General features: G+C 39.4%; 1 protein-coding gene and 1 long non-coding RNA gene across 3 annotated transcripts in view; one reads left to right on the top strand and one right to left on the bottom strand.

Annotated features, from left to right (window-relative positions):
• Positions 1-20,799, top strand: part of ptprea (protein tyrosine phosphatase receptor type Ea) — a 52,097-nt gene that overhangs the window by 6,333 nt on the left and 24,965 nt on the right. For both annotated transcript variants that reach the window (XM_087784228.1, XM_087784227.1), the window contains exon 2: positions 18,230-18,405. The gene's annotated coding sequence lies outside the window, so the exon portion shown is untranslated. The remainder of the gene's footprint in view (positions 1-18,229; positions 18,406-20,799) is intronic.
• On the bottom strand, positions 14,999-16,250 carry LOC148086070 (uncharacterized). Its single transcript, XR_015710450.1, has 3 exons — positions 15,711-16,250; positions 15,546-15,580; positions 14,999-15,447 (listed from the first exon to the last, which is right to left on the bottom strand). It is a non-coding gene; the product is annotated as an uncharacterized LOC148086070 (long non-coding RNA).

Genomic DNA, 20,799 nt, shown 5'->3' with positions numbered 1-20,799 from the left:
AATATTACATCGTAGAATTCCTTCCTTGTTGTTCATCGGCAGCTCATCTGCCAGGCCAGCGATCATTACACATGCAGTACAGCGCGATGTAGTCATTGTTGTGTTGATCGGGTTCTCAGGACAGACTTGTTTCTGCAGTGTGTGCTTATAATATGACAGATTTTTACCATTATCTCTTAATGTCATATACAGTTCCTCAATATCAACCTTTGCTACAGGCAATGTCCATTTAAATCTTTTAAGTCTAAAAATACTGTACATGTTTTGCTTAATTTATAATGTAATTTAAAGGCTTTGTTTAAATCACATGTCTGAATGTGGGAAAAACAAAACGACAGCAATTTAATACGTAATAATAATATTTTAAATTGTGGTATGTTTTAAAATCAAGCTCATCTTCAGTGTAAAACAGTATCCACAGGCCCTTAAATGAAGCTCTTGGTTGTGTGTCTACTCATTCTGCTTGTTGCAAATCCCCAAAACATTTGGTCATGCAATATGTTTTCCCAAAAGGAAAGCTCATCGTTGACAACGGCGCTGGATTTACATATGGCCAAATGCCTTTATGTGCTCAGGCAGATCCACACTGTTGGCTCACAGCGACGCCACATTTGTGTATCATCATTAGAGCCGTTGATTGCCAGTCGAGAGGGAAATATGACAGACTGAAGGCAGATTTTAGAGAATAAGATGTCTAGTCTGTCATAACACGTGCTTCGTTTTTGACCAATTTATGTTGTAATAAGTCATTCATGGAATATTTATATCCATGTTTAAATGAATCAAAGTGTTTTTCTTTATTTATACCTTTTCAAACCAAATAACCTTGCTGTTAAAAACCTTTAAAACATATTTTGTCTCTATGTATTGTTTACTAATACCTTCTCTACGATGTGCAATACTGCAGTGAACCAACCATCACAGTGGCACCAACCAACACTAAAGCTGTATCACTATTCACTTAACCAAACACTGATTTACTGTCTATCATGATTGTAAAAAAAAAGCGGAAACAGTTCAATTATTCTTGCAATGTTTTTTAAGATTTGTAAGCATAAGTGGTAGGAAGAACTTGTTTCCCATAACATACACCATGACATTATGTCCATTTACAACAAACAATTTACTATGAATCATGGCTTAATATGATGTAAATAAATGTATATATGTACAGTATATACATACAGTTTAACAGATATCCCCTTGCCGCACTTTGCCCTTGGTTTGAAAGGGTTTTTCTTTCTGGAAAAGAACTTGTATGTTTTCATTTGACTTCATGTGGGTGGAGACTGGCCCTGAAGTAAAATCGTCTTCAAGAACATCTACACAATTGTACACAATGTATAATGGTCATTAGTTTTTCAATTATTAATGACATTAATGTTTAATAACTAACTTAATCTTCATATTTATCCTGTGATTCTCAGTTTGTTGTCTCTGATGAGGAGCCTGGTCTTGGAAAAGCCTGAAGGCCACATTTGTAGATGATAAAGAAATATTCTCTTGCATCCGCCCACTCGGCTCCTCTGTGTTCGTGGATCCCTCACACTCAGACTATTGTGTGTCGGACCACAAGGAAGAGAGATCACAGGCCATCAAAGAACCCAGAGTTTTCTCTCTGCTGCTCTTGCAAAGCCGAACTTTGGGGACAAACCAAGGGAAGAGAACGTGGTGATGACAATCATCCTCTGTCCTCCGGCTCAACATCTCCCTTTCTGTGTTGCTCATGCCTCGGACTGTGGGTGGTTTCTTCATAAAAACCTCAGTGTCTGCAGCTAAACAGGAGACTAATGCTTGATGTCTATTTTTAATGATCCTAGACAGAGTTCCCTGCAGGATTTCTGAGTGAATGTGTTTACTTCTTGCATTCAATAACACACACAAAAAGTTCTAATCTGCTGTAAAATTGGCAAAATCGTTTTTTTGCACTCATGGACAGTTTTTGGTGAAGCCAGCATGCCTGTGCTTCCTCTGCATGGCTATGATAGCACGTGGAGCATCTGTGCTGCAGCAGGGGTCAGTTACTCGCTCAGTTAGCCAGACACACGCCTTCAGTCACACTGCAGAAAATCATTAGCAGAGAACGCTCGCACTCCTTTTTCATCTCTTGCAGCGACGCTCTCGTTCACGAGTGGCTGCACCGGTCGGTCCAGCACGGTGTGTGTGACCCTGACCTGCAAAACAACCAGAACTCCAGCAGCTCTGTTTGATTTGTTTTCTCTCAGTCCTGCTGTCGGCGACCTCCGTCACCGTGGCGTCCGTCTCACACCTTCTGGGCCGAGGCTCTCCTCCAATGTCCTTCCAGGTTTTTCATCATTCATGTAATAGTTAAAATAGCAAGGCTGGTTCTGAATAAAGAGATTTCGGTAGGGGTGGGGGGGCTGCTACACAAATTGAGTAAGATGAAACACTGCGAGCTTCTGTCACCTCTGCCAGAGTAACCACCCCCTCCTCCTTGATGGAGAGGATTTTTAACGCATTTTTCATTTGCATGCGTCCAATTAGGCTTCCTCAGATCCCGGGCGATGGCAGTGTGGCTGTGGGGGTGTTGTTTCTGGGATCCTTAAAAACTCACATACAGCATGTGTGTGTGTGTGTGTGTGTGTGTGTGTGTGTGTGTGTGTTAGTAATGGTAAAAGCTGAGCTATTTTTAGATCAGTGCAGTCCAGCAGCGTTGTATTGTGTGGAACTTTGTATATTAACGTGGAAAAACAACACCATTAAGTGCGACATGAATGGAAGAGACGCTGATGCGGTTCATAAAATGAAGCATTTTCCGCTTTATAAAACCTGATTAACAAGCCTGCAGGTTATTGGCTGTGGCTAGAATAATAACCATTTTTGAGAACTCTGACATGACCATGGATTTGTTTAAAGAGAATGAAGGTTTAAGCTTAAATCTTTCCAAAAACCTTTTTTGAAAACATGTAAAGGTTCTAAAGAGTTATATTGTAAGAAAAAATAATGTATTTGAAGCAAGAAAAATAAAACTGCATTGCACATTGTGGACTCTGTAAACTTATAAGTGGCTCAAAATTCTGGAACTAGTTCAAAGTGCAGGAATAATGATCATCTTCAGTGCAAGTCTATATCGTGACCTGCAAAGTTTTAATTTCTGCAGTTTAAAATGCTGCACTCTAGCAAGCGGAGATTAACAATGTGAACAATTTATTTAGGAACTTCAAAAAAACTGGCAAGAAGGGGGTTTGATGAAATATTAATACACGGATTTATGTTCGTACATCAAGGAAGAGAGTCTCCTGCGAGCCACAGAAATGCTTTGTGTTACAGCTCCTTTAATTAAACGTTGGTAAAGTTTTTCGTACCACATTCTGTTAACACTGTCAGCAAGTTCATTTACTAGACCGTCAATGAAAATGAAAATTGATTTAAAATGAGCCGCGCTCTGCAGTACGTTTACGACTGTAACAAATGTTAAAGTATGAATGCATTTTTGTTTTACCTAAATTCATTTTCTCTCTGCATTTCCCCTTTAGTTTAGTGCAATACAGTATATACCCCACCCCAGAACCCTAATTAAAGAAGCAATTGATATATATATATATTTTCATTATTTAGTCTATTGTGATAACTTTTAGCAGAAAATGTCCTCTGTTGGCTCTGTTAGCTGTAGGTAAGTTAGTTTTGTTATTGAATGTGAGCTGTGTAAGCTATCAATTATTCACTCAATAACTTTAGCATGATAATAATGTTTTTAAAAAAATATATATATATACAGTATTTAAAAAAGCACTCATGGAATATTCTATACATAGTTAATTGAGGTTTATAATGCTACATGCAAGCACTGTTGTTGACTGTATTGTTTAAGCTCCACATGAACCTTGTGGCTTCACATGAAGCTTATCTAAAAGGCTACTATGAGATCAGAAGTGCTGTTGTGGGATCTATATCGCAGCAAATGAAATCGACGGAGCCGTGATACTGATTGCCGTAATGAAGAGCCGGGATGATGTGGAAACGGCGGTGACTGAGGACGCCTGAAGCGCCGCAGTTATACTCCTTCTAATTACTGTCATCAGAGCTGTGGTATACACCACTTTAATTGCAATAAAACATTCTCCTTCTTAATTGATTAGCTCTAATAGGTTTGGAATTTAATTGGAATGAGATGCAGTGTTTGTTTCTTTGTCTCGCACCCACCCACCCACCCACCCACCCATCCACGCGCAACAATAAGCTGCTGCAGTTGTAGACATCAACAATGAAAATGGAAGATGGTGTGTCTGCTCTTGTTTCAGATTGTCAGCTACTCTGATGTCATTTGTTTTTGTGGGACAAGGACAGGTCACGCCATGTTGGCTGCTTTGAGTTCTCTCGTTCCCTCCCCTCTGCCTCCGACAGACATTCCTCTCTGTTCGTCTTGTTTACTGTAAATTCCACAAACCCCCGTTTTAACTACAAGTCCGTTCATATGTCTGAATCCCAGGTATAGTAATTCCTGTGTGTATCATGTGACTAACAGACAGAAAAGAAAACATGGAATGCATGAAAACTGCTTTTGTAAGTAAAACTTTATACTATTATCAGGAAAACATGGAAAATGTCCAGATATCAGTTCTTAAATTAATGATTTCTTAAATAAATTACTACTATTAATTACTTCAACCAGAAATTCAAATCAACAAGATATTAAAGAAAACAAGACTGATATAATCATTTTTTACATGATATATTTCCCTCTAAAAAAAATCATTTTAATTCTTATTGTCAGTGTTATATATAGCTATTTTTTTTCTTGATTTCCTTTTCCGTTTTATAGTTCCTCTCTGAACATGTGATATTTTATATGCCTTTTAATAATAAATTCCCTTTTATTTTGCCCTCTTTAAATAATTCTCGTTTCTATTCAAATGAATCCTCAGACTCGCCCAACAGTCCTACTTTCTTCTTAAATCGCTCCTTTGTTTCCGAGCGTCACTGGTGTTTCTGTTGGTCAACAAAAGTGCCATTGTTTGCGCCGTGGCTGTGATACCAGTAATCTGCGGCAAAAGCGCCCACAGGATTGGAATAATCCAAATCGGTAATACTGACACCCTAATCCTTGTGTTCCTGACCCCGAAGACCTGGGCTGACATGGCATCTCGTCATTATTTTGAGAAGACGCTAGATTATGTCTTATGTCACCAGGAGCAGCATGATCCTGCTGCGATGCACTCGCTCGTACCGGAGCATGATTTGTCGGGATTCTTTCACAGTCTGGTGTATATTCCTGGAAGTATTCCCACTTGAGACCGGTGGAGCTGACAAACATGATAATTGCATGTGCGCGCTGAGCATGTTGGAGGCCCGTGGGGGGGGGGTGTTTGCTCATCCGTGCATTACATGCGACCACCACTTGAATGGTAAAATAGTGCGCTGCTGGCTTGAGCAACACAACGGGCTCCTTTTGCTCTTTGTTTGCCGAAGGAGGAAGTGGAAATGGACAAGAGGATGCGTGTGAAATCTATCACACAGCTGTGATCTTGGCCGAGCGCAGTAAACACGGAGTGTCTGGTCCAACGAGTGAACTTTCAATCTGCTCCAGTCACGGAGCTTCTCTTTCAAGTGAAGACGTTCTGGAGAGATATGTCACTGTTTAATGGTCACTCAGTGATGATCATACATCTGGAAACAATTCATATTCATTAATGGACTAATGGATTGTCAAATCTTCATTTTATTGATTATAAAAATCTAAAGGGTTTTTTAATTTGATTTTCTGCTACATAACATTCCCCTCTTGACACCTCTAGAAGCTTCTCTTGTTCAAGTAATATGTTGATGAAAAAAACAACCTATAAAACTAGCATAAATATGTGAAAAAAATAAAAAAACATATTTGGATGATCTCAAGCTACTATTATTGAACTAACAAAAAGTAAATAATCATGTTTTTTAGGTGTTTTTAGCTTAAACTTAGCCTCTGATACATAAACAACATGTGTGTTTTTATATTCGTTTTTGTTTTGTGGTAAGTAATAATTTATTTTTTATAATATGGACTTATTTTGAGATTTGTTACACATTTACAATTTAAACCCTCTATTTACCACCTTGTTAATGTTTCTTTAAAGTATATTTGCGGAGCGACAGAATTGAACAACGTGACCTCGAGCAGCTTCATCTGATCATCAAGTCAACGATCAATATCTTCACGTATAAAATGGCAGGTTAAAAGAGAAGTGTGTATATTGTCTAAAAAATAAATGCACTGCTGTGGGCTAAGGTGTTAACTCAAATGAATGAGTCATACCAAGAACATGTTTGTTTGATCCTCCATCCATTCACTATTACAGCCAATAATAGGACATTATATTTAAAAAAATAAATCTTTAGGTAAATAAGTGTTATGAAACCTATTGTTATATTTGATTTAGATAAAAATAATACTATCACTGAAAAAGCATAGCAACATGTGTATAAAAATCAAAAACAAAGTAAGACATGAGTAATCCTGAAAGGGCACAAGTGAATAATATATGTTAAAATTATTAAATAATTAAAAGGATAAAATATGTCAATGATTAGATTTTTTATAGTACTAAGTGGTATTCAAATGTTATATTTGATGCAGACAATTGAAGAAAAAAAAAATCAGAGATCTATTTATTGGTTATAACAAAATATATATATATATAAAAAAAATAAAAATTAAACGTATCATCTTTTTTATCCCATTAGTTCCTTCCACTTATTGTCGTCACAGCTGCCGGGGCACTGAGGCGAGGGGACACCCTGGACAGTCAGAGGGACATATTTACAGAGAACGACTCATCAGACTGTGATACAGAAAGAGCTAAAAGAGAGACACGTTAGTCATTTCCATCCATGGCTTGAATGAGTCGCGGTTGGAAGTCTGTTCCTCGACTGCTCTAGTATTTACATGAGTGTTTCCTGGAAGGATCCCTCGGGCGAGGGTGCAGGTTCCCTTGTGGCTGATGAGCAGATTACAGCTGATGGGATGTCTTTGATGAGGGACGTCCATGAAGGCCAGAAGAGTTTATTTGAGGCGTGGACGACCTCTGCCTCACGCTGCACAGGACATAGTTGTGTAAATACTCCCAAGTCCTGTGGACCCACAGTGTGTGTCATGTTGTCATCGTTACCGTAATGATCACACAATGAGTTTAATTCAAGTTCACAGTGAGAGGCTCAATCCATTAAGTGATGTTTTAGCGCTGCAGGAAAAAAAAAATGCTTTCACAACTCCCAGGATGTTTCTGGGATGTTTTGAAAGGTTTTTAATTCCACAGAATTCAGTTCAGATTCTGATGACATCATAGTCCCGTATCTCTTTCAACACCCAGGTCGTCACTTCAACAGAGACTCCATACAGCTGTTGAACTGGTTGAAAGTATTCACACAGATTACTGAGCGACTTGAGAATGTGTGTCAAGATTGTAACAGTTAAAAAGCAAACAGACACACAGACATGTTTAATACTTGAAGCAAACTTTGTCATAAGTCAAGCTCCCCTGCTGGGGTACAGTGCTGTGTACAGCGCTCGGCTACGTCTTCTTGTTTGTTTTGAGACCACTACAGTGTTGCTCACAGGCCTGAGATGTGTTCTGCATCATTTCAGTGGTTTGTGGCTTCATTTTGACGGAGCACTTCTTTGAAAAGTGTTTTTGTTTTTTGTAGTTCGGAAAGCCAAATCAAAAAGGTTTGAAAATAAACATGGTTACAATTAATAAATTAATGACCATGTAAGATAAAAAAAAATAAAAGTATTTTATTGAAGCGTTTGTCAGCGTATTAATGATTATACGTGTGTTGAATAAAGGTTTTATCTGATTCACGGTGCCTCAAATGGTACTAAAAGTAGAACACAACTTGTCGAAGTACTTGATTTTTTTTACTTAGATCAGGTATAATGTATGAAAACATGTTCAATCAGTTTTTTTTATAATAAACAATGAGTTGTGTTCTATCAATTTGATTTTTTTGGGTGTAAATTGTGTGTGCGTGAGGCGGTGTGCAATAGAGGCGAGTTCCAAAGCGCATCACTGTAATAACTGTGTTTTCCATGATGAAAGTCTTATTTTTCAAGATGAAAATCCTAGCAAAACTCGAATGAGGTACCAAATGAAGTAGCCTAAATCTGTGCCCATCCCTACAGCTGATAAACATTTAGAAATGACTTCACTGGACAAAATGTTGACCTGTATGGCAACAGGAAATCAACTTCTTTGTCGTTTTTAATTTTATATAGGTCGTCAACAGCCATTCAAACCCTTAAATATACCCCAGCCTGTTGCATTTAAATGTGCACGCATGGGTTTTTGAATTATTACTGATGATTAATAATCTGACTACTTGACAGAAATATTGTTTCTGACTTCACATCTCCGTTATCTCCGCATCCGTGAACCGACGGCACGAGTTCAAACAAGAACGTAATTAAAAAAGAAACGAGAAGTCCTTATCTGCAAGTCACTATTGAAATGACTTGAATGATAAAGTTGGCAGCTTATCTGTATCATCTGCAGCAATTACACAAGTGTTGTCAGCGTGCCGCGACAACTCGCATCACACCTCCTCCTCGGTTCCTTTTCAATTACTCCCAGAACCTTTTTGTTTCCACCTGACTGTCAATGCTTGCTTCTGGAATGAGTGGGTGTTTCTCTGTTCGACTCGTGTGAGCACATGGAAGGTCAGGGAGGAGTGGTCTCTCAACTCCACTCACAGGAATGCGGAAGAGCAATCCTGGGCGAGCAAAACGAGACTGCATTGGACAAGATAATGGATGATCACGACGTGTGAACTGACGATATTCTTGACAAATCGACTTGTTTCAAGGTCAGCGACTTGACAGGACCCAGCCCTCGATGGAAGCTTGCACGAGATGCCGACACTCAGGGGCGTCGCGACAATGTGTGAAAATTCTCAGCTCCGAGACAAGATTGTGCAGACAGACGGACACACTGTTGCGCTGTTCTTCGTGTTCGTACAAGCTCGTGACCTTGTGGTGAAAGTCTGCATGCACACTTCTGCTGGAAGTGAAACCAGAGATAAAAACCAAATAAAAGTATTCATAATAATTTAGTAGATTTTGTTCACAGTTGAGAAACGGTGGATTGTCCAAATACTGACCAGGTCAGTCCATCACAGGTTACTAAGAAACACAACCTCATACACAACAATGTATAACAGTGTTAAGTTAATCTAGAATGTTTTCGGAACATCTTTCTCACTTCTGTTCTCATCAGCCGTTCTGTGTCTCCCCTCAATCCCTTCTTATAAACCACGTCACTCATGACCACGTTTCTTGAAACTCCCTGTCGCCGACCATTACTCTTAGTGACTCATGGTCACCCCGCCTCAGTTTCTATGTGACCATGATGACTTCTCACAGCTCCGTTGTCGCATCGTGTTCGTTCATTATCACTCTTCCCTCAGCGTTAAATGTTTTAAGTTCACTCCCCTTGTCTTGTGTGTCAAGTTCTTTTTTTGGGGATCACTTGTCCAGCTCTTCATTATCTGTCAATGAGGTTATAAAAGTATCTTGGAAACTCCTGATTTTTTTCCAGCGCAGATTTCAGAAAATTTTGATGATAGTTTTTTGATTTTTTTCTGGATCAAGGAAGGTTTTGGGTCTTTCATTTGTATGGCTTCTAACTGCTGCTGCTCACGTGCTCTGTTGCATTTAGAACTAATGAAACTGAAAAACTTTGTGTCATAAAACATAGTACACTTTAGAATAAAATAAATCTTAAATCCACCTGTGTGTAGTGCTGGACGACAAAAAAATATATACAGTGAAATAACGATTCTTCAATGGACAATGTATGACCGAGTGAATCATGAAATTCCAAGCAAAATCATGCTTTTATCGAAAACTGTTATATTGGAAGGTTATCTTAAAACTGAGATATTTAAATGTTATGCTTTTCTTATTTAGAATTATAATGTTATTTTATTTGTAATACACTCTAACGGTCTGTTTTCTCTTCTCTTTCAATTTTCATTTCTTAATGTAAGTACCTGTATGTTCAATATCATGCTGGATCCTTGACAGAAAATACACATTTCAATCAAATACCTTAAGTAACAGCGTCTAGGATCGAAAGAAATACTCAGGATTGTGTTGTACGTTCATATAAAAGACATCGGTACAGCTTTGTTTACCAAACAGTGAGTATCAATCAAGTAATAACTGTTGTGTGTACCATGTGACTAAGGGAAAAAAGAAAACATTAAATGTCTAAAATCACTGTTTTTGTTAGTAAAATCTCTTATCTATTGATGTAAAACTTAAGTTCACACCCACTGCTGCCTATACAGCTTGTGTGTATCACCTCCTACTTTAATCTGGTTCTTTTTGCACCAAAACTGATCCACGGACAAACATGAGATCTGTGGATATTGAGAGAAGTCCCACATGACAGGAAGTGGCTGGAAATCACTGGTGGTTTAACCATTTCTTTGATATGTCTCTTTTCACTTATTAAAGCACTCGTGCTTTCATGGTGTTGAGTTAATTTCATTGTGTATTTTCAGCAGTTCTCACAGAAACGGCTAATTTTACAATCCCCGGTGTTTGACTGGAGGTTCGAGTCCAAACACAGGAAATGATCTAACCAGCTTCCTGCTTCTGGACACGAGACAAAGATGTGTAGACACTTCCCCTCTTAGTCAGTCTTGCTTTTGTTTATCCATGAATCCAGCTCAAGCCCACTGTGGGAGTCTGTTTTGTATTAAATGCAGTCAACATGTCAGTTAACAGTAGGAGATACGATGCGTATCACGATACATGGGCAACGATACAATATATTGTGATATATTTCGCTACTGGCGACTCTGGTGTTGCAAAATTTAGAGACTGCAGAATTTATGTTTCGACATAGAAAACAAAATATGTCCAAACATACGCTTGGAAAGCTGCTGGAGTGGACTGTATCCTCTTGTCCTCAGTTATTGCCAGGATCTCGCAGGAATTAATTCTTCTTTGGCTGTGGAGGATGTTATTACAACACACGTTGTGAAAATTAAATGTAAACTGTAGATTTCAATTTTATTTTATACATAATTACAGTACTTTATTGTTAAAAAGACAGAAATAAAATATAATTTTTTTATTTTTATTTTGTATATGTTATCATTGTTTACTTAATATAAATTAAATTAAATTATCAATAGAGTATCGTGAAAAGATGTCGGGGATATTTAAGTGTATCGATGTTTTCTCCTTGAAGATGAAGAGAGAATCATTTCCTGCTTCTCTTCATTATGTCCAACATATGTATCGATGTATATTTATATATATATATACGTATATAGATGCCGTTTTGAGCTCTTCATCTGGGCTATTCTAATGGAAGCACTGGAGGCGTTAATGGTTTGCGTCATTGAGCAAGACCTCTCTCTTTCCCAGACATGCAGCCGACGGCTGCAGGCAGCGCCGGACAGATAGTCTCTCGATTCCACCATCTTTTCTCTTCGTGTGGGCGTTCATTGCCACGACCTGTCGATAACCGTCTGCTTGATTCACGTTTTTTATTTGGAAATTCTTCCTTCAGAACTCTGGGTTATATTACAGGCAAGAATATTTACTCAGCGGGGTTCACGTCTCAGTTCAAGTGTGGATGGGAATCCTCCACCGGGGACTTACTTAATCCCAACTCTGAGCGGCTCCCGGGAGACTGGCGGTGGGGGGGGGGGCTTAGGGAGTGATGTGAGGGGAGTCAGTGGAGACACTAGCAATGAGGGGGGATGTGTGTCAGAGAGGGGGAGATGTGAAGGCTGAGTTATTGCTGCAGTTCCACGATGAACTCGGTGTCAGACAATGAGGGCTGGATTAACAATATATCTTTTTTTTTATGGATGTTGAGATTGGAAAAAAAAAAAAGGTAGATCAAAAGGAAGCCTATGGCTGAGTTCCTAGAGAGGAAGTGTGATACTGTATCAGGATGTATGGAGCGTCAAAGAGGTATGTGAGGATTGCTGAGGACTTGTGTGAGGACAATGTTGAGGTGAGCTGTCGGATTGGACCAACAGAAAGCATTGTCCCTGATGGAGACAGACTATGATGTTTGCGGATGGTATGGTGATTTGTAGTGAGCGTATGGAGGATCAGGATATGGTTAAAGTGGAGGGAAAAATTCACTGAAGTTTAAATTGTGTTTTGTGTGTTTGTCTCCAGTTTGACTTGTATTTTGGGGGGGCAACACAGGAAAGGGATCATGAAAAAATGAAGCCTGTGTACGGAGTACATTCTGGCCTCTCTCTTCTTATCCAAACGATGATTAAAACTGCTGAAATGAAATACTAGTCCTGGCAGGAGGGTGTGACATCGTACAGTCCTTCCAGTCAAACCTTTGGAATGGTAAACTGACACAACGCGCTCTAGTCGATGCCCATTGTTGATGCTTTCCTGCAGTGGGCACGGGTTTTCGTGGTACCAGGATTCCTGTACAGCCTTAGTTTTCCCCTCAAACTTTAAAAGCACACCTTGGCTGGTGTGAACCATGAAGACGAAACAAAACCTACTGACATTTTCTTTGTGTATTACCAGAATTAAGCGGATTTACTTGTTAAAAAAGTTTAAAATGTGACATTTGAAATGTACCTGATTCAACTGAAGATGTATATATTTCTTACAACTTTATAGAATGAAGTGCAAAATTAAAAAATTGTGATAATGTTATTATTTCTCCCAAAACACCATTTCAAAATACTGCACATTCTTCAAAATATGTACACAAACACCAACTATTAAAGTGTATCGTCTTTCTATTTTATTTATTCAATATTTATTATTTGTTTAGAATTTCTGGCATTTTATTTGTGTCGCTTTAAAACCATACTTGCTTCCTCATATTTAGCAGCAGAATCATCCACAGAAGTGTTGGTCTCTGGCTCTGGTGTTTTTCCTGTCACACACTGGTCCATTTCCTGTTCACTACTTTCATCACATGTGGTGTGTTTAGGTACAATCGAAACTTAAGAAATCCAAAGATCAAGGCAGTTTGCGTTTTGTATGTTAGGGCAATTGATTAAATTATATTTCATTTTACATTGTATCATATTATATTGAATTCCGTTCTTCCCTTCCCTCCAATTTTCCGATGCCCCCCCAGCGACTTTGAAACCCACAAGCCAATAGCATTGTTCAATTAAGTTTTACACCTATATAAAAGTGACGTCTTCGAAATATAGTGAAGATATTTTTATGGACAGACGCTCAAGCCTCTCTCGGGTCTGTTGCAAGTGGCGCACAGCGGCAGGTCAGCGAGGACAGCTGTTGACATGGTGTTCTATGGGCCAAAGGAGGCGTTTGATGTGTATACTTGTGTGTTTGTGTGTGAGCCAAACGTTGCCCTCGAAGCTTATCTCTATAAATGGATTTGTGTTGGAGCACTTTCAGATCTTGGTGTGATGCTCTAATCTGATTGACCGCAACCTCGGGGCGTGCACGTGCGTGTGCCCGTGCCAACCCTCACTGTATGAGCTGCTTTGTGACAGAATTGCGTGTTTTATTAAGATGATATTGATTTTTTTTTTTTTAGCTCTAAATCCCTTTTCTTGTCGAGCTGAGCCACGTTATTGGATGAAGTTATGAGAGTTTAGACTCGTCTCATCCACGAGTCTGCACTTGAACCTGTTGGTAGCTCAGCTGTGAGAATGTGGAACTTGCGGCGGTTTTCAAGCTCTTAATGTACTTTCCTTAAATCACCAAACAATTTATCCCACTGTTTATTTGTCTGAAAAACATTCCAAACACGTCATCGGATTTGAATCCTAAGAGGATTTTAAGTGGCTGAAATATAAATGGAGAAGTTTGCTAAATACTAAAACCTTCCATAGTTAAGACTGGCGTGCTTCATGGTCCAGTGACTAATTGAAAATATTTTTGCTCTCATGACACATTTAATCCAGATACTCTTTTGACTCAAACTGTTATGTGTGGTGTCATTAGAGGACTTCTCACTGCTTCAGAGTAGAAGGTAAATGTACAAATATCTGCTCCAACAGCTCATGAAATTGAATGATTAAATTAGGTAAAAAACTTTTCATACAGAGTTTGACTTATTATATTTTTTAAATATTTATATACATTTTTTTCCTTTTAAAGTGACATTTTATTTGTTTATGGATTTTTTTCCCCATTTATTTATATTCAATAAAGTAAGTAAATAAGTAAGTCATTTTTATTTGTATAGCGCTTTTCCAGACCATGAATTATTTTTTATATATATACAATTTACATGCAGATTCTCCACATTTGTAAGTTTCTGTATGTTAGTGTCTACATTAAATTTCCAAAATAACCTCCCTAATGACTGCTTCCACTAGCAATACTTCCTTCAAAGCTAAAAAATAAGTCGTGCTTCAAGGTGATGCCTGAGGATGAGAGAATACAGTCTTCTCCAGCTGCTTTTAAAGCCTATTTAGATTTGTAGGCATATTTTGGCTTTCATTTCTATTTAATCCAACCAACAAAGTGTATTTAAGTGACATTTTGTGATTGTTCCAGTGTTCCCTAAAATCGTATTGTATTGTGAGCTAAACATATAGCATCGAATCATATGGTGCACGTGATATATCATATCATGAACTGAATATATTGCATCGAATCGTATCGTGAGCTGAATATATTGTATTGCATCCTATTGTGAGCAGAATATATTGTATTGAATTGTATCATGAGCTGAATGTATCGTATTAAATCGTATCGGGAGCTGAATGTATCTTATTGAATCCTATCGTGAGCTGAATATATTGTATTGCATCCTATTGTGAGCTGAATATATACAGGGAGTGCGGAAATATTAGGCAAGTTGTATTTTTGAGGATTAATTTTATTATTGAACAACAATCATGCTCTTAATTAACCCAAAACACTCATTAATATCAAAGGTGAATATTTTTGGAAGTTGGAGCAGGGCTTTTTTAGTTTTAGCTATTTTAGGAAGATATCTGTGTGTGCAGGTGACTTTTACTGTGCATAATTATTAGGCAACTTAACAAAAAACAAATATATACCAATTATAATTATTTATTTTCACCAGGGAAACCAATATAACAGTTCAACAATCACAAATATACATTTCTGACATTCAAAAACAAAACAAAAACAAATCAGTGACCAATATAGCCACCTTTCTTTGCAAGGACACTCAAAAGCCTGCCATCCATGGATTCTGTCAGTGTTTTGATCTGTTCACGATCAACATTGCGTGCAGCAGCAACCACAGCCTCCCAGACACGGTTCAGAGAGGTGTACTGTTTTCCCTCCTTGTAAATCTGACATTTGATGAGGGACCACAGGTTCTCTATGGGGTTCAGATCAGGTGAACAAGGAGGCCATGTCATTAGTTTTTCTTCTTTTAGACCCTTTCTTGCCAGCAATGATGGAGCATTGTCCTGCATGCAAATCATGTTTTTCTTGAAGGATGCCGACTTCTTCCTGTACCACTGCTTGAAGAAGGTGTCTTCCAGAAACTGGCAGTAGGACTGGGAGTTGAGCTTGACTCCATCCTCAACCCGAAAAGGCCCCACAAGCTCATCTTTGATGATACCAGCCCATACCAGTACCCCACCTCCACCTTGCTGGCGTCTGAGTCGGACTGGAGCTCTCTGCCCTTTACCGATCCAGCCACGGGCCCATCCATCTGGCCCATCAAGACTCACTCTCATTTCATCAGTCCATAAAACCTTAGAAAAATCAGTCTTGAGATATTTCTTGGCCCAGTCTACAAGTAGACGTTTCAGCTTGTGTGTCTTGTTCAGTGGTGGTCGTTTTTCAGCCTTTCTTACCTTGGCCATGTCTCTGAGTATTGCACACCTTGTGCTTTTTGGCACTCCAGTGATGTTGCAGCTCTGAAATATGGCAAAACTGGTGGCAAGTGGCATCTTGGCAGCTGCATGCTTGACTTTTCTCAGTTCATGGGCAGTTATTTTGCGCCTTGGTTTTTCCACACGCTTTTTGCGACCCTGTTGACTATTTTGAATGAAACGCTTGATTGTTCGATGGTCACGCTTCAGAAGCTTGGCAATTTTAAGAGTGCTGCATCCCTCTGCAAGATATCTCACTATTTTTGACTTTTGGGAGCCTGTCAAGTCCCTCTTCTGACCCATTTTGCCAAAGGAAAGGAAGTTGCCTAATAATTATGCACACCTGATATAGGGTGTTGATGTCATTAGACCACACCCCTTCTCATTACAGAGATGCACATCACCTGATATGCGTAATTGGGAGTAGGCTTTCGAGCCTATACAACTTGGAGTAAGACAACATGCATAAAGAGCATGATATGGTCAAAATACTCATTTGCCTAATAATTCTGCACTCCCTGTAGTATCAGGATGAGATCTGGAGCTGAATATATCATATTGAATTGTATCGTGAGCTAAATATATTGTATATCATCGTGAGCAGAACAAATTTTATCGATCATATTGTGAGCTGAATATATTGTATCGTGAGATTAGTGTGTTTCTTCAGCCCTAATGTTACCAACTAGAATCATGAAACTAAGTAAGTGGGTAAGTAATATTTGTTTGTAAAGTAGACCAGGGTCACAAAGCACTTGACCAATACTTACACAAATAAAAATACCTACCAATTTAAAAACTCTAAAAGGCCAAGATATAAGACTTAAATTTGCTATATTTCACTTGTACAGAAGAATCTTCTCAGCAGGTTGTTCTGCTTAAATATGTGTTGACTCTGTTGACAGCCTGACCGTAGATGGTTTTAAAAACGTATTGACAGACTTTGGATGTTGCTGTGTTATGCTGGGATGTCGTCAATCATGAGCGGCTTCCGATCGCATTACAGGAAAATCTCTGCATTATTCAATAGATGGCTCGATTATATTTCCCGCCGTCACACCTCACGTTATTTATTCATGAACTTTGGGATGAGCAGGAATGGCGGAGGAAAATGCAACCGGGTTCCTGATGCACAGCCACAAATTTTGGGGAATTTTGATAGATTTTCATCTTTCATGTAGCAGCCGTGTGCAGCAGCGTTGCCAGTTTATTCAACATCATCAAGGCTTGGATAGGGAGAATCGGAGGAAAAGAACCCTCCTCCACACAGCCAATGTGCAAGGCTAGACGAAAGCGTCGCCATAGCAACGACTCAGCATGCTCCATGCTACTGACAGGTGAAAAACACGTGCCTTACAAATGTCAAATTGTACAAGAAACCTTCTTTATAAGTGGTTTGTATGGTTTCTGCTTGAACCTAGAACCATAGTTTTATTCACAACCATGATTTTTTATTTTGCTGTTCAGCGTTTTCAGGTAAATAAATGAATGTCCTCCTTTTTCTCACGCCTGACCCTGCCTTGCTTTCTCTCCTTCCTAGGCCTCCCGGGGGAAATGGCAGGGATTATAGATTAGATGGCAGTAACCTGGAATCTGTGCCGGGGCTTTTGTGCCAAAACAAACAGCTCGGAATTCCAGAAAAAAAGCCCTCGGTGACATATATAGCCGCATAAATATGTGCACAAAGAGAAAGGGAGGCTTTTTTTTAGTGGAACTGGGCTACAAATCTGGGGTGACGTGCATCTTCTTAACACCAGAATATCTGTAAATCAGAGGGAAAATCTCTTTGAAATGAGGAAAGTCAGTGTGCAGTGATGAAAGCAGAGCGGGATTGAAATGGGCCTCAAATTTGAATTGCTTTCGTTACTGCAGGGTTTGGAATGCTGTTAATCAGAGGGTGCTCTTGAAGTATTTTATTTAATATATAAATTACTTTTATTATTTGTGTCTGGTGGATCTTGAGTGGGCGTTAGTAAGTGAGGAAGGTTTGATGTGCTCTTGTTGTATTGATACATAGGGATGCTAGCTGGTTGGCGAGCTTGACACTTGGGGAATTGTTAATATAAACATTTATTAGGGAAGCTAACAATCATTTGTCATTTTGCCCTCGTTTGTGTTGGTCGTCATTAACTTCAAACATACGGCACTATTAAAGCAGCAGTATCTAATATTTTTTATATTTTCTCCAGTGATGGTTTAATTTTGAACATTAATAACTCGCTTTTTTTTTTTAACCTTTGATCTTTTCAACAAAACTTCTTCTAAGAAGACCCGCCCGACAAGTTGTTGGTCTGTGGTCACATGACTCTCAAAAACGGTTTTACAATGGGTCATAGACCGTGTTTTCATAAGAAGTACTGAGAGATGGTTTTGAACTTCTTCCATGCAATACAATTCTTATTTAGTTTATTAAAATTCAAGCACCGTCTTATGTTCTTCTTTCCTTCAGTTTGCTGATCTTCCGAAGCTCTGACTGGATCATCTTCTAAACCTGGGATCCGCTCCACTGACCTCACGGAAGCTCGCCTGCAAGGCAGCACCAGCAAAAAGGATGTGACCAGCAGACCAGCACCGTGTGTCTCGCTGTTATGGACATCAGCACACTTTGAATCATCCAACAGTCCGGTAGGTGAAATCCAGTTGCAGCCGAAGAGGAAAAGAACAATAATGTATTTTCTTTGTTTCACCTGTTCCTAATCTGATAAAAGGCAGACGGGAGAGGAAGGCAGATTGTGTTCATGTTTGTTTGGCGCTGAGTAAAATATCTTATCCAGAGTTTTTGTCAGGAGTGTGTGGAAGTGTTGCTTCCCTTCTAGCCTCCCGATCCAGTGGGGAACAGGAAGTCTGGCTGCAAAGAAAAGGAAAGGCTCTCTATCAAATTGCAGCTGCAGGAGTCAGCTTGTGCTTACACAGCAGAAACACACACATGCATCTGTACACAATGGCTTTTTTCCAAATGCAGTGATTATAAGAATGTTTTTCTCCCTCTAAAGCATACAGATTTGGATGGAGAACGATATTCTTGCTGTTGATGGTGATGGTGATGTTAAGTGTGGAAGTTGACAATTTGAACTGATAATCATCTGCCTTTGAGTGCATGTTGATTACAGACTAGTTATTCCTTTCATGGTTGTGATGGTAACCACGGCTTCACCGACGATGTTTAATCTCTCGATCTGTTTGTGGGGTTTACACAGTGATACTCCTTTGGATGGTTATCTACAGTCATGGAGAAAGGTGGTTATACCACCCTCGCCTCACTTGATAACACGACGTTCAAAGTGTTAAAAATGTTTTGGGGGGGAAAATATGATGTATTAATTATAGCATTTCGTCTAGCACTTCCAAATGATTCCATAATAAGACTTGTGTCTCACAAACGATCAGTTTCCCTTTCAATAATTGGAAGCAAAATAAAGGAAAAATATTCCAACACTCACTCAGAATAAAACCCATTTTATATATATATATATGTATATATATACGTACATGTATACATATTCAGTTTAAAACTTGTCTTTTATGCTCAATTTTCATCAGAAATTACTGTAGCAAATGTGTGTAAATCAAACACCTGAGCCTAAAAAGAATCCATTGTATTACTTCTATCTCTGCGTCTGTCAGGTCAGAATAATAATCTGGGGAGTCGAGGAGGAGGTGGTTATGAGTTGCATGCACATAGAATTTAACAGGTCAAACTTTTTGTGACGACCAATGCTTGGTTTGACACAATAATATTAATCTCTCAAGGTTTAATCCACTGTGAGAAAAGCTGTTCAATCAGTTTAAGGTCAAAGTTTAACCAGATGAATCAAAAATGTATTCTTTTACAATGGCCGTTTTTTTTAAAATCATCGCAGGAGCTTGATGAACTTCTATAATCCAAATCTGTCCGTTCAGTTTTCTGTGTCCTCCCTCAGGATGTCTAAAGAGATTTTATTTGACCTCTTTTGTTTGTGGGTCGGATTTGGCAGAGATTTATGATTTGACAATATGTCACTGGCTGGGCTGGCATGCCCTTGCCCTGGTCATGCCCCGGTGACTCTGTCAAGGGTGGTTAACTGCTGGTCCTTCTGAACACTGCACTTCTCTTCACCGTAGGATGTTGTGCTGTCATGTTTCCCAAAGTTCTCCCAAAGGCCTGGGATGTGTGTGTGTGTGTATGTGTGCGTGTGTGTGTGTGCTCGGGCTCATGTTACAATGAGGCTCACTATGGTGCCACACTGGTATTTCTATAGAATTCCAGGCAAACAAGAGCGTTACACAATCGTAATCTGCAAAGAAATGTGATTTCCTGGAAGTCATCCCGCTGAAGAGGCTTGAGGGAAATGTGCTAAAAAGGGATTTGAGTCGGGTAATTACTCTCCCGACGCTTCCCTCCCAGCAGGTCACCCCCACGCTTCACCTGAAAATGTTTTCAAGAGGTGCTCTTGAACGTGTTAGATTGTCTTTTTCCCGCTTCAATGGAGGATCTGTTGATGATACAGTCCTTATGTGGCTCCTTGTCCAATCTGTGCCAGTGGTGCGTCCATCCTGCTGACTCCACATCACGAACATAACTCCTCCTCCTCCTCCTCCTCCTCCTCCTCCTCCTCCTCCTCCTCCTCCTCGCGGAATCAAGCGGCTTCTTGTTTGACGGCGCCGGTGCTCATCGCTTGTTTCTCCACCGCTGCCGCCCCCCCCATCATCTCCTGCCGCTCAGCTGTCTCTCATGGATTGACATGTTGTTTTGTTGGCTGATCATCTGCAGCATCACTGTAACAATCAGGTGTTCGTGTTATCAGGACGTGAGCAGGTTTATCAGAGGTTAAACATTGATTCTTGTGTCAGATGAATACACCCAGCAGATGCAAAAAATGCTTACTTGCGCTGAAACTATGTGGTCGACGCCCTCATTTTTAAACCTGGTATTACTCAACTGTGTTCAAACTGCCAAGAAATTCTGATTTCCTTCTCCTGGATGAGATGCTGGTCCGTCGCTCGCCCACCTCCCTGCTCTTGACTCTGCATACACTTCCT

This window comes from Callionymus lyra, chromosome 2 (assembly GCF_982586985.1).
Source record: "Callionymus lyra chromosome 2, fCalLyr1.hap1.1, whole genome shotgun sequence".
Taxonomy (NCBI): Eukaryota; Metazoa; Chordata; class Actinopteri; order Syngnathiformes; family Callionymidae; genus Callionymus; species Callionymus lyra.
This window is presented reverse-complemented; position numbering and strand designations above follow the sequence as displayed.